Genomic DNA, 14,908 nt, shown 5'->3' on the forward strand with positions numbered 1-14,908 from the left:
AAAGAGCATATTTTGAAGCAGATAAAATAAATTTGGAATAAAATTTAAATTTGTGTGTTTTATTTACAAAATCCGAATACTTTTTGAGCAGAAAGTACCTTTTTGAGCAGAAGGTACACTTATAATTAATATCAAATATTATAAAGTAGTCAGCAAATCATTTTTAAAATTGCTTAATTGCTTAGTATTAGCTTACTTAATAAATGGGAAAGAAAAATGTACTTACAAAAACGATATTTAAATTGTATATAGCTAATCTAGGAACATAATTATTATTTATTACTGTAAAGTTGATTTCAAATGTTTTGTCAAATTGCAATACTACTATTAAGTAAAATTTTTGCGATATTGATAATCTAGTTATAGTCTATTGATTTTAACTTAAGTTTATAAACTCCATTTATACATATGTAAATGTATTAATCATCTTCAACAAACTACGATCTGTGATTCTATTCACAAATAAAAACATACGTATATAATGATTATTAACATCAAACAGAATTGAAATGAAAGAGGCGTTATTTTCTTAATGGAACCATTATCATGCTGCAACTAAGATAGACCTATACTGCTAGCACTCGACCCTAGACGAGGAAAGGACTACGCTTCAAATAAATATCAAAATACCTCTCGTTGAGAGTTTTTGAAAATTGGATGAATATAAGAAAGATGCACAGTCACAAACAACATAATGGTTCCATATACATATTTATTCCATTTTAAACCCTAATAACTCTGTTTGTATAAAACTTATAAATTATCTTAAAAAACGCAATTTGGTAAAACGTAACTTTTATAAAAAAAAATTTTGTTTTACGAAAATAAATTTGATAAGCTCCAATAAATAATAATCAAATGACCAATAAAAATTGTACAGGCACAAAGTTAGTTTTAGGTGTATTGTTCATTACCGGAAAATTAAATATATACTAATATACTAGTATATGCCCAAAGATAACTTTATATATAAGGGTTTTTAAATATAAAGCTAATGAAATTAAAAACATAATGGTAGTACAATGAATTTGGAAAAAACGAGTTGAAATTCCAGTTTATATAAAATTACCTTCTTAAAATTAGATTATGAGCTTATATACGATTATCAATTGTTTAAAATTATGGCTGAAATCAATATTATCAATTTTTGATTAGCTTAATCAATAGTAATCGAAATTATAAAGGAAAAGATTTCATCAAAAATAAAAATAATTGCAACAAATTATTTGTACCAGAAATAAAGTAAATAATAATTAACTAGAACAACTTTAAATGAAAAAACCAATCATAAAACTAAAATTATTTAACTTTAAAAATAAAATAAATTTATATTCCATTCATTTGATATAAAATTATGTAAAACACATAATCCTGGGAACGTCCAGAGATGTTCGTTTGGTCCTAATGTAATTTGAAATATTTACTGAGACATTTGATGTCAAGGAAAAGTCTTCTCTAGGATTGTCTTAGATTTAGGGCTATTGTACATGTATTTATGGAGTATATTTATACTTTTATGGAGAAATATGGGCAACCATATCTAAGTCCAACGCATAAATAATTCAAAGTCTTTAATAAAAAATAATAATAAATAATAAAAATAATAAAAATAATAATAAATAATAAAATTAATAATAAAGAATAATTAATAAAATAATAAAAATAAAAAAAAATAATAAAAATAACAAAAAACAATAAAATAATATACTAAAAATTATGATCTATATTGTTAATTGGGCAGAAATGCTATTGATTTAAATGTAAATGAATTGTAATTAAATGTAATTAAATTATTTATTCTAAATAGACTATTGATATATATAAACCTGTATAAAAGGTGAATTATGTATAAGTAATAGTAAATGACATGTTATTACATTAGTTGTCACAGTAAAAAATATTTACAGGACGAAAGACCTAGTAGTTCAGTCTATTATTCTTAGTTAAGTTTAAAATGATAAATATTAAGTGTTTCTTCAAAATTTATTTTACGTAAAAATTATATATTGATTGAAAATAGAATATTGATTTACTTTAATTTTATACTCATTTCACTTTTTAATATATTATTTAATATTCAATTATAACCAAGGGAAATAAATTCACAATTCCGTAATAGATTTTGAGTATATTTTTCATATCAAAGTTAAAAACAAAAAACTTAGAATTGTTTTAAGGGCTAAATATGAAAGTTCAGTGTATATTTTATGTTAACTTTTAATATTTTAGCGAAATTACAAGCAATAACATTCATTAACATGATGGCATAACTGCATAACTGTACATAACTGCTTCTTCACTATTACAAAGGTTGCAGTATTTGATCATTAAATATTTGTCTTATCTCTGGTAACATCGTATCTCAGCCTGTTTTACGTTTCACATGTTTTTCAGAACATCACTTCTACAATATATTCCTCAAATTCTTGAAGTCACAAACTACTTAAACTTTAATGCCATATGTATATAAAAACTAAATATATAAAAAATGTATACAGAAAGCAAATAAGTGTGCTTCGTTCAACACCCAAAAATTAAGTTGTTTCATTTTAATGCAAATTGATTGATGGCTACCAAATAAATTAAATAAATTGATTGAAATAGATTTCGCGTTGATAACGTAGCAACACATTGCTAAATTTTGAATAAATCTTCAACAATTCAATAATTCATAGGGCATAATAAAAAATATAAACAAATATAAATATATACATTAATGATAATAATGACGTTGAAACTACAGACATCACATCAGTCAAACGCAAAAAAAAACTGATTTTAGCAATTTACACAAAATTTTAACAAGTGCGGCTCACGTCTGATCTGTGAATAATGAAGCGATAACGAAAATCTCATCTGCAATATGAATAATGTTGAGATGCTTAATATAACAGAGAAGCAAACAAAACAATCAGTCAGATACAAATTTGGTTTACGTATACGTGAAAATAAGAAATAAAATATATATACTATATAATACATCAATAAAATCGCCATTAAAAAAATTGTTAACATGACGAGCCCCAAAAAATGAAATTTGTTTAAATGCCGGACGTGCGTTTTAAAAATCTCATCTTTCTTTAAGCTTTTTAAAATAATGAAAAATTGTAAAGCCGATGTGTACTTTTTGGGTGACTGATGCTTTAACAAGTAATTAACTAATGTAAAATGTATTTTTAACGACTTCTTCCTTAATTAAACTTAGACAAAAAATGAATCGAAATTCACTTTAAATTTAAAAATAACAAAAATTTTTCGGATATGAGGTAAGAGTGATGATGAGGTGACAGTATTGTAGGGAATGTAAGATATTTGATAATTATGAAAATAAATTCTACTATAAAATAGAATAGAAGTAAACAGGGTATCAACTCCCAATGGAGCGGAGCACTACGATCATGGTTGATCTTTTGTTCTGCAACACACTCCAATCGAACAGAAGACATTCCGCGTTCCGAATAAAAGCCAGAATGTCAGCCGTTAATGACTCCCTAATATAAGAAGGGGAGAGGCCTTTTTCTGGCCTAGTACTAGTAGTATATACCACATTAAAAATATGTTTGTGGCGTTTTCGATTGGTATATCTGGATGCAATCTAGATTTATTGCTAACAAAAAATTATAAAATACATAAACCGATATTTGCCAGCTCTAATACAATTATTTTTTAATTGTATTAATAGATTAATTGTAATAAATATTTTTACTTAGAAATGATTCAAAAATTGTTATAAACTGAAGTGCCTTTTTTAATGATATAATCCAGTCAAAAACAAACTGACGACATGTTGTAAGCAAATCACTAAGAAATAAATTTAATTGACTTGGAGAAGTTGAGAGAACACTAACCGCACTCGATAAGCAGCACTAAAAAAAATGTCTACAGTTTACAAACACCTGAAGAGGAGTTCTACGTTAGAATATTGAAACCCGTTATTGGGCTATTGTCACTATTTAAATAAGTACGTAAGTACGCATTAATAGAACCAATCCGTTGATGATTGTCAGGGATAGTTGCGATCAAATTTATCAGTAATTGGTTATTATTTTTTATAAAAAGCGAAAAGCATGTATAAGACAACACCAATAACTTCTGGTGAAAGAAGTCGCTTCAATAGTAAACAAGAAGAATTGTAACTTTTAAGAAATAATCCTGTGCAAAGAGGCAATATAAGAACTTTATATAGTATTATGAGAAAACATAAAAATAGACTATAATTTATGCAATTAATAACGTCGAAATGGAGTTACTGTAGCGTTTACTATATTACTGATCCAAATCATCTTCTAATATGTATACTTCTAATAATAATATTCTAACAGATCACGTAATAATGCTCAATATACAGTCAAACTTCCATAAATCGAAATACAATTTTCCAAAGGAAAGGTTCGACTTATGCAGACTCCGAGTTAGAAAATTTTTTTATTATTTTTTTATTTTTGAAAGAAACTAGAATTGCATTTTAAGATATTTATTTATTTACAATCGAATAAGGCACAGAAATTATAGTGAAGTAAAATATTCAGAAATTAGGATTAATTTAATTAAATTTAATTTTTTTATTATTTTTAGTAAAAGCAGATACCACTTTATTCACACTCTTATAATGATCATCAGTTGTAGCATCATTCGTTTGCAAATAAGAATTCAAAATTTTTAACGAGTCTTCAACTTTATTCTTGGAAGGCTAATAAATAATTACATCCATCGAACCCTCATCATCACTTTCCGTTGCGCTTAGAATCGGATTCAGTAATTCAGAGCTATAGTACTCAATAATATTGTCATCTGTAGGAAAGCTTGATGTACAAATTTCATTATCAAGCTCAATATAATCGTTAAGATTAGTATTGGGAGTTATAATTATAATTACTTTCTTTAAAGACTAAGATACCACTACATATGACGTCATGATATCAAATAGCTAAATAGTTGCAGTTAAGTTTTATGTATTTCTATGTTTGAAAAAACTTTCCAATTAACTTGTTTAATAATGTTGATAAATGCTTTTCGATAATAAATTTGTTTTTATATTTTTTTAAGTCAAACATAAGTGTGTCAAGGTAAAGGATTGCGTTTTGACAACTACTGATATAACACTTCTTGGTAAATAAATACTTATTGTAATTAAAATTTATAAAAACAAATAAAAATATATTTTCTTAACTATTTGAATAGTCTTAAGAAGCTTAAAAATGTTTAGTTAAGTATTTCGTAAATAAAAGTGAATAAAAGTGTGAGTAATTGAGAACAAAAAGAGTTCCAGAATATCGGGGGCATTGCAAACTTAGAAATGTTGTTCAAATATTGTGAAATTAAACTAAAACAAATAAAATTAAAGTTAATAACAATAAATGGAATAACATGGTATGCTTTAGATATAATAAAGTAACTGATAAATTAATTAAAATTAAATTATTTTTAAAATATTAATGCAGCCTAAATTAATAAAACGTTTAAAAATAGCTCAATTAAAATGCATAGCAAATTATTTGCTATATTTGTTGACTAAATGTACACTAAAATACTAATATAAACATTTATGAAAAAAAAAAGAAAATTGATTAAATTTTATTAAAATTTTGCCGCTGTGTTTGCAAAATTTAATTATTTTCTACGCAAAATAATATTTAATTATCAAAGTATTAAAATACTTTATAAGTCTGGTTGATTTAAGGTAGTCAAGTTTTTATCTTCAAATGCGGTTTGCCATGCTGATTTTTTTTTAATTTTTGTTTAGATAAATTGTGATAAGCATAAGACGATTGATATCAGCGTTCTAAACAGGTGAGTTGGAAACATCATAAATTTCGAAATATTATCACAAGACTTGACGTTGAAAAAAGCGGAAAATTAATGAAAGAACTTATGTAAAATGATAAAATATTTAAATTAGTAGAAAAATAACAAGGTTTTAAAAAAATATAAATAAATGATGAAACACTTGCTCAATTTAGATGCATGTCTGGCAGTTACAAACATTTCTGACGATTCATATAGAAGATAGCTGCAGAAATGCCTTCAACAGAATAACTGACGCTGTATGAATTTATTTCATATTAAGATTTTAATTGTGTAAATCATATTAAATAAACGCTTTATATAATGAAAAGAAAGAACAGAGAATAAATGCTAAGTAAATAAATGTGTTAATATAAGAAAACAGGTGGGAAAATTATTACTTTAGTGCAACGAATGTTTTACTATTTTATTAGCTATTTTCTCACTTTTCATTTTATAATAAATAATATTTTTAGTTCATCTTAACTAACAAAATAAAAACTATAGCTGACTTTATTTAATTATCTTAGTTACCAAAAAAATAATTATAAAATTAAAATACAAACAGAATAGTATTGAAATTTAAAAATTAAAAATAAAAATATAATTAATTAATTCAATTATTCTATAGCTGGTTTATGAATTCGTTCTAATATAAACATCAGTAAATTTGTCAATATAACTTTCACAGCAAATTAACAAAAATGTCCAAGTTCGAATATACAAGTACGGCTTTAAGTCAGTTGGTTAAGGAGCGCTGACTCTGAGTTTCAAATTTGGCAGGACGCGTGTTCGATTCGTGATACTTGCAGCCTCAAAAAATTATTTACGAATAATTAAATAAAAATAATTATTTCCAAGTCCACTGATGATGGGTATTTGGCAATACTCGAAATAGCTGTATGATCACCCAAAAATTCAATTAATTAAAATAATGTAAAAATTAATGTTTGTTGTTGTAGTTCACTACTTTTTAAAAACCTTTTTTATTAAAGTTATAATATAAATACTTTTAATCATTATAATATTATAAGATTTAACAGTTTATAAATTTTACAACAGTTTATAAACAACAGATATACAACAGATTTAAAAAATAAATATACTTTAATTGGCCATATATTAAACAAAAGTATTGGTTATCTGCAGTTCAATGAATCTTTACGTCAGTAATTTTTTTTCTCAAATATTTAAGAAAATCATCGTCTTTATTCGGAAATAAATTTAACCTTCCAAATAAAGATCACAATGGAACTCGTTAGGGGGTTTTTATTTCATGTACTTTAATGTACATTAGTTTTTGGCTTCAACAGTGTGATTATAGTCAATCTTTTCTAAATAATTATGAATGGAGTTTAGTTTACAGAAGATATTAAGCCTTCTAAATGAAGATTACAATAGCGACAGGATTATAGAAACTAAATAGAGATAGCAAAAAATCTTTGATTATAGTGGTGATGATGACAATGTAGTGCCAAGTGTAGAGTAATAGAGTAGAAATAGTGTAGATGCTTACAACGAAACTTATACTAAATTTATAAAACCGTACAACATTTTATAAATTAATATATAATTATAGATAGAGAAAATCATTTCATCTTTCATCTTTGTTAAAAAAATAATAAGAAAGTTTAGAGATTTTTTGACTAATCGATTTTGTAAGACAGGAAGCTATAGACTAGTTAACATGTCAATGTTTTAAATATGCTGAAGAAATAAAAACAATGAAATTGGGATGCCACAACATTATTATTATTATTAATTATTGGGGAATTCCATAACCCGCGACTTAAAAAATTGTGTTAACTCTATTTTTTTTTATAACTTATAGTTAGGCTTTTAATGGAAAAATATGTTCTAACCACATACTAGTCAAATTAACTTAATTATTTTGTTATAGAAATTTTAGCTCATGTGATAAAGACTATATGATAAGCAAGACGTGGCGAGTAAGAATATTTTCATCTGAGATTTAGTTAAAATTTGGTTAAATTAACCAAATTATTTTTCTGATTGTACGTATCATAATACATAAATAAAAGAACTGTACCGGTCATAACAGTCTAGTACAAAATAAAACGTTTAAATAGAGTCAGTATATACAAAACAGTATAGACAGTATAGAATTTTTACTATATAAACAAAGGAAAATGCTTTGAAGTATATTTACAAATTTGATGAAACAAGCAAGTTATTGGTTAATTTTTTGATAATATGTAAAAGATAGAAATCATATCCTAAACAGAAAACAGTTAATCTACCATGACTAATGACAGTTATAAGGACAAAACTTTATGATATTTATAATAATAATTATGCATTCCGTAATTCAAAAAAGGGAATAACACAACAAAATACCATCAATATGATAAAACTGTGATAGTTTTTGTAATATTTATATATGTATATATTTATAAGCATATTAAATTATTTCACTCTTTTAATATTTCTATAAAACTAGAATGGGCTTGAAAGAGTGCTTCTTTTAGAAGAGTTTATGTACTTTTATAGATCTTTACATTAATATTAATTTGTATTTTAATCAATGAAACTGTATAACTTTGAATAAAATAATAAATTTCAAAGTTTAGATATTATTTTTATATCCTGTCATTATTTGTTGAACTTTTTAGACGCTAAAACGAAATCATTGTCGGTTTATATCTCAATATTGGACACAATTTGTGTGAAAAGATGCCATGAAGTTATAATGCATAAAGAAGTTTATAATTTAAAATGATTAATAATCGAAAATTATTATAAAAACTTTTTGTTGTTTTGACAATTACTATTTTGTAACAATATACTTTGTTTATTTTTTTTACTTTTTTAAGTTCTAATTAAAATAATCATTTCTAAGGTTTTCGCGATTGAACTTGGAATTTTCCTATTATAACATCATAGTAATTGTTTTAATTGATTAAAAAATGTACTAATTATTTCAACTCCTTCGCTACAAAAATATTAACTCTATTTGCAATAAAATTCAAAAAATACAGATATCATAAAAACGCATGATATACTTTTTAATGGACTTAATTATTGCAATATTCACAAAAAGTTCACATTTTACACAGAAAATAATTATTTATTAATTTTTCTATCATATCAGCTTCTTTACACGATTTCTTTTTATTTTTTATATTTCATATTAATATTTTCTATAGAATTTGCTATCTATCCGCTATATTAAATTTTCATAAAAAAGTGGCTCAGTTCGCTTTTATACACCACGTTCAACTAAACTAAATTAAGAATCATTTTTACAGATTCTTTCTACTGGAGCACAATTTAGTGTTTTGTTGTTGTTTTCTCCAATGTTTATGATTGTTTTATTACATTCTGGGTGAGATTGTGTCCCTTTAGTGTTCATGTTTGTTTATCGTGCTGCTCTCTATCAGTAGAAGCTCTTTATAATATATTTTTTGCTTTGTTTTTTTGATATCAAGATACATTTTATATGTTTGGATTAAGAGTTTGAATGTTGCTAAGCTTCTTATTTAGTTTTAAATTAACTTTATCTGATGCAATGCAAGAATTCTATATTAAAAATGCACCTAAATAGTAAATAAATAAAAAAATTAAAATTTTATAAAAAAAAAAAATAAAAACAAGCAAAATATTATAAAAAGCATATACAAACTAGTATATAATTGATGTAAATAATTATTTAAATTATATTTTTTTATAAATTTACTGTTATTATAAATTTATTATTACATTATAATTGTTTCATAAATTTAATTTTTCAATGCATTAAAGAAATAATATTTGACTTTTAAATAAAATATATATATATATATAAAAGATATTTATATCTTATATATATATCATAATAGATAAAATCCTGATAAGTATTTCAAGAAAATTATAAAATGATTTAATATTATTTAGTTCTTCAAACTCTACAAAATGTTAAAACTTTTTAAATATATTTACTAAAAATTCAAAGTAAAAAATATAATGAAGAAAAAAATATATATACATATATATATAAGCCCCTGATTGAAGGGGCTTTCGATTTATTAGTACATACAAATAAATATGTATTGGTACGTATTGTGTAAAATATTTCATTGAATCACACCAGTATATATATCACAATAAATGCTGTATCCTTCCTGACGCTACATAATTCGAGTTCTGCAACCAGCGAAACTTGCAATAGTAGAATATTTGAATATATTAAAGTCTAACACCATTGCCGTTGTTCCAAAACACTCTTTATAGATTTTAAAACAATTATACCTTTGAAATATTTTATGCATTCAAAAAGTTTATTGTACTAGTATTAAATAGACCTTATATAAATTAATTCAAAAATTTTTTAATTGGAACCATCATTAATTGGAACCATTTATATACGATATCATCTAACCTTTTCTTTTTGGCAAAAATAATTGTCGAATAAGGAGAAACACTTGCATATTGATGGGTTGATGAATAAGTAGAAATGTATAGTATGATATTCTACTATTTAGAAAATTTATTGAAGAATCTCAACTTTACAAACTTTTAAAATTCTTTGCAACTTTTAAAAATGAGATAGGGTCATAATCATTACAAATAGATAAGTCAATCAAAGCAAGTGAAATATTGAATCTGCTGGAAACAAATGTGATGGGCAGTTATATTATTTATATTATTCGTAACTGTCTGGTTTTGATATGGTCCAGGAATAGAATAGTAAAATACAAGTTTTTATTCCTATCTAATATTTAAAAATACTCAAAGGGAAACATTTTGACTTTTATTTAAACCGCCGAATATTCTCTCTTGTTTGAAAGATCTATCGTGGGTGCAGTGTTCCATTCATTTAATAACTATAACCGCATTAATTCAATTATAATCTGAAAACTAAGACTTTAGTTACAATTACTCATACGTTATTAATCACGAACTGTTGTCATGTAATTGGATCCTGATATGAACTACCTACTGATATTTTCGATTTTTCTTACATCCGGAATATTTATCTTAAATCGAATATGTTGGATATTTGTGATATACCTGCATTCAAAAGCTGTAATTGTAATGGGGATTTAGCAAACCTTTATTCTGTAAACTAGCAGAAAATGTTTAAAATAAAAATGTCTTAATATATAAAAGAACGAAAATATATAAAAATATATAAAAACTTTTGAATAATAAAGGTTGCTTGTTAAAATCAACATAAACCTTTCAGGAAAACTAACGGATTTGTAAGACTGATAATAAAATTGAGTAAACCTTTTTTCAATTTTTAATATAAAATTATGGTAGACAAATTTATTTATTGTGATGTATACTAGAATTAAAGTTAATATTAATGTAATTAAAAAATACAAAGATGTCTAATGAAATACCAGAACAACATACAGTTCGTTCTACTAGACCAGTAAGCTTTTTCAAACTTAAAATTAATGTGTGGCTGGAAGGCGAAGCTCAGACTAATTCGGACAATACAATTACCTGCAGACAAGCTAAAGAATTCATGCCGTATCGATCAAAATTCAGAACTAGGGAGCTACTTATGCTATAAAAAGTGGCATCCGACTTGTTACAGAGTTTCTCACTGGGCATTGCGAAGTTAAAAAGCATCTATCAAACGTAAGTATTACTAGAGATGATAGCTGCAGACTTTGTTGCGAAGAAGAAGTAACAGCAGAACACATTTTGTATCATTATGATAGTTTTGCCAGACTCAGACTTCGGTACTTATCCACTGCCTATCCATTTATAGCGGAATTAGGCAATATCTCTCCAAAGGACATAATGACGTTCTTAACTGCTTCTCGTCTATGGAATTAAAGTGGCTATGTCACAATAACCCTCAAAGGATGCAGTAACGTGGTGACAAATTCCTAACCCGTTTTAAAATCTAAAACTAAATCTAGACAAGTAAGACACATTGAACAAATATATGATGACAATGCCGTACTTGTAAAATAAAGTAAATTCTATAAATTATGATTGGGATATAGTTAAAATCTTATAGTTTAAATTCAACATAGTTTTTAATTTTTTGAAATTGCTTTACACCACTGTCACTTAACATATATTCATTACTGGACTCATTTGTGTATAAAAATACCTTTATAATCACTATTAATTTTAATTTTTTTAATGTTAATTTTTTCTTGCCAAAGCTGACGCGTCTTTATGACGAAAAGAAACTATTTAAAAGTTAGACGGATTCCAATAGCAAAAAAAAGATAAGGACAAAAATTTATTTAATTTATTGAAATTTGGCTGACCATACAACGCTGTTTCAAGTATTGCCAACTATTTATCATCCTAAGACCACTGATGATAAGCATTTGGCAATACTCGAAACAGCGTTGTATGGTAAGCCAAATTTCAATAAATTAACTAAAATTTTTATCCTTGTCTTTTCTTTGTTATTTGAATCCGTCTTTAATTTTTTTCATTTAAATTTATGCAAATAAATTCTTAATACTTCTGTGTGTAGGGTATTTAAGTTTTGACAAAATCAATGCAAAAATTTTTTTTTATTTTTATTTATATAACACAATAAAAAATAATACATTTTATATTAATATTTATTTATTTAATCCTAAAATGATGTAAATATTTTTAGAATTTTTAATTAAATAAATTGTTTGTAAACAAAATTTTACTATCTCTTGCTTTGTCCAAAAAATTTCGCTTTAGCATCAAATTAAGTATTATTTTTACACGATTTTGGTGGCGTCATGATAAGCGAATTATGACAAAAACATATGCAGATACGCGTATAAAAAATAGAGCACGAAATTTATGCAAGGAACTTTATGACTTTTGTATATAAAATTTTTTATTTAATGATAATAAGATAATAAAAACAGTTTATGTTTGTTTATTTTACTTTGAATTAAAAATAATTTATCATTTCAATATATCACTTGTGGTTAATGAGAAAAATTAAGCCAATCAACTTTGATATTTCTGTAGTTCAAATGAATTGAAAAAAAAGTAAAGTATGTCATTGTGATACAAAACAAGGTCAACCCATTCCCACCGCTTTAAAAAGATATACATAGTACATAGCACATAGCACCCCCGTCGTTATCAAAATAAAAAATTTACGCATTACTAATATGTAAACTTGGAACGCAGTTATTGTTTGGAATTGTTTACAGTGTCAATTTCTTTCAACTGTTTTCTTTATGTATCGTATTTATATGTACCGCATACCTTATTTGTTTTGGAATCACCTGATTATTTGCTTACCGATTTGGGAGTTGACAATAACACTGACAAATTAGGCGCAAGTATATGAATAATAGCAAAGACATTGTAACAAAAGCTAGTAACACATGAAGTAATTAGGAGAAAATATTTCGGTATCGACTAATGGGTTTTTACACAGTTAAATTAATTGATAGAATAATTGAAGACCACTACTTGGGTGGTGAAATTTCGAAATAGATAAAACTAGATAAATCTAACCTTAATTCATTCACCAATATTTTTTTATTATAACATAGAATAAATCATTGTCGTTATAATAATTTGATATGCCAAAGAAAAGATACAGTTTTATTAAGTCATATAAGATGGTTTGATAACATTTTGCATATGACTGATGATGATACATTGAAAAAAATCCTACAATATAGGTATTTAAAATGCTGTAGAAGAAGACCTAAGAACGATTAATGTTAGACTATAAGTATTTAAAACATCAAAATACAACTTAGACCAAAAAGTAGCATTTGTCCTGTAGAAATAGACCTATGAATAGCTAATGTTAGAATACAAGTATTTAAAACATCAAAATATAAGTTATACCAATAAGTTGGATTAGTTCTATAGCAGTATACCTAAGAACAATGTACTGAACATGCATAAGAGAATATGCATAAGAGTGTAAGTTTTGATGAAAACTTTATCCCGCCACGGAATATGAGAATAATACAAAACTTAGATTATAGATTATTAGATTATACATATTATACATATTTTAATATATTCATAAGTTTTAGAACTTATGGCTGTTTGATGAAGAATATCTATTTCACATTAGAATTAATAGAAAGACAAAATAGATAGACAAATTAAATTGACAAAAATAAATATAAATAAAAGTAAAACCAATAGAAAAGTAAAATTTTCCCAATTTCGGAAATACATGTATATATGCATAATATTTATTGATATTATAATACAAAGTATATATATATTTTTATTTTCTTTTCAAGTTAAATAATTGATTAGTGTATTGGTTTTATGAAGTAATCAGTCATAAAAAAAATAATCTGTAAACCGAAATAATTCAACTTTCATTCAAAGTGGAATACCAATAATTTTTGAAATTTTTGAAAATATTTCAATAAATTTCCAAATACAAGAAATATATATATTGCTAGCAATAAAAGTTAATAAATAAAAATTAAAAGTTGTTGAATGAATTATTGTTCAACATTTTATAAACTATATCGAATTGTTTCAATAACTGAAACAATACCTACGCCAGTCTTAAAAATTTTTTTTCATATTTTTGTATTAAATTGAAAGGTTTTGATTGTCAAAAAATCATTATGATTTTTATGATTATTTCATTATAACATTATTTTCATGCAGCCAATCAATCAATAATTTGTGTAAAATATTATTAAATATATAAATCCGTTTTGCTGTATTGGGGCTAATTTGAAGTTATTGCATATCAGTGCAGAGTAAAGGGATATAATAAGCTTAAGTGTTATTATACTACTTAAAGTACTAAATAGATTTAAAAACAATTTAATTGATTATTTTAATTGATAAGTTAAAGATATGCTTAAAATCAGAAAAGTCAAAAACTAAATCTCAATAAAAGTATTATAGAACATTTTCTTCATGAAATATATTCTAACAATTTAGATCATGTTATTTGTGTGTAAGTTTTCATGATTCCGTAAGTAAAGCAGAATGTACTTAGTAGTTCTTCTTCTTCTTATTTCTTAATTTTATAGCCTTTGTTATACTAATGCTTCCATAACCAATGCGTTTAAAATTGTAATATCTAATGCGATAAGTCCGTTATCTGAAATTGCCGACTATATTTTAAGTTAATCTTTATTCAGCCTGTCAGTACAACTAATAATGATAAATATTAGATCCATAACGTCCTACAAAATTATTTAAAATTTTTTTATTT

The sequence above is a fragment of the Teleopsis dalmanni genome, chromosome 2, assembly GCF_002237135.1.
Source record: "Teleopsis dalmanni isolate 2A chromosome 2, ASM223713v2, whole genome shotgun sequence".
NCBI classification, from domain to species: Eukaryota; Metazoa; Arthropoda; class Insecta; order Diptera; family Diopsidae; genus Teleopsis; species Teleopsis dalmanni.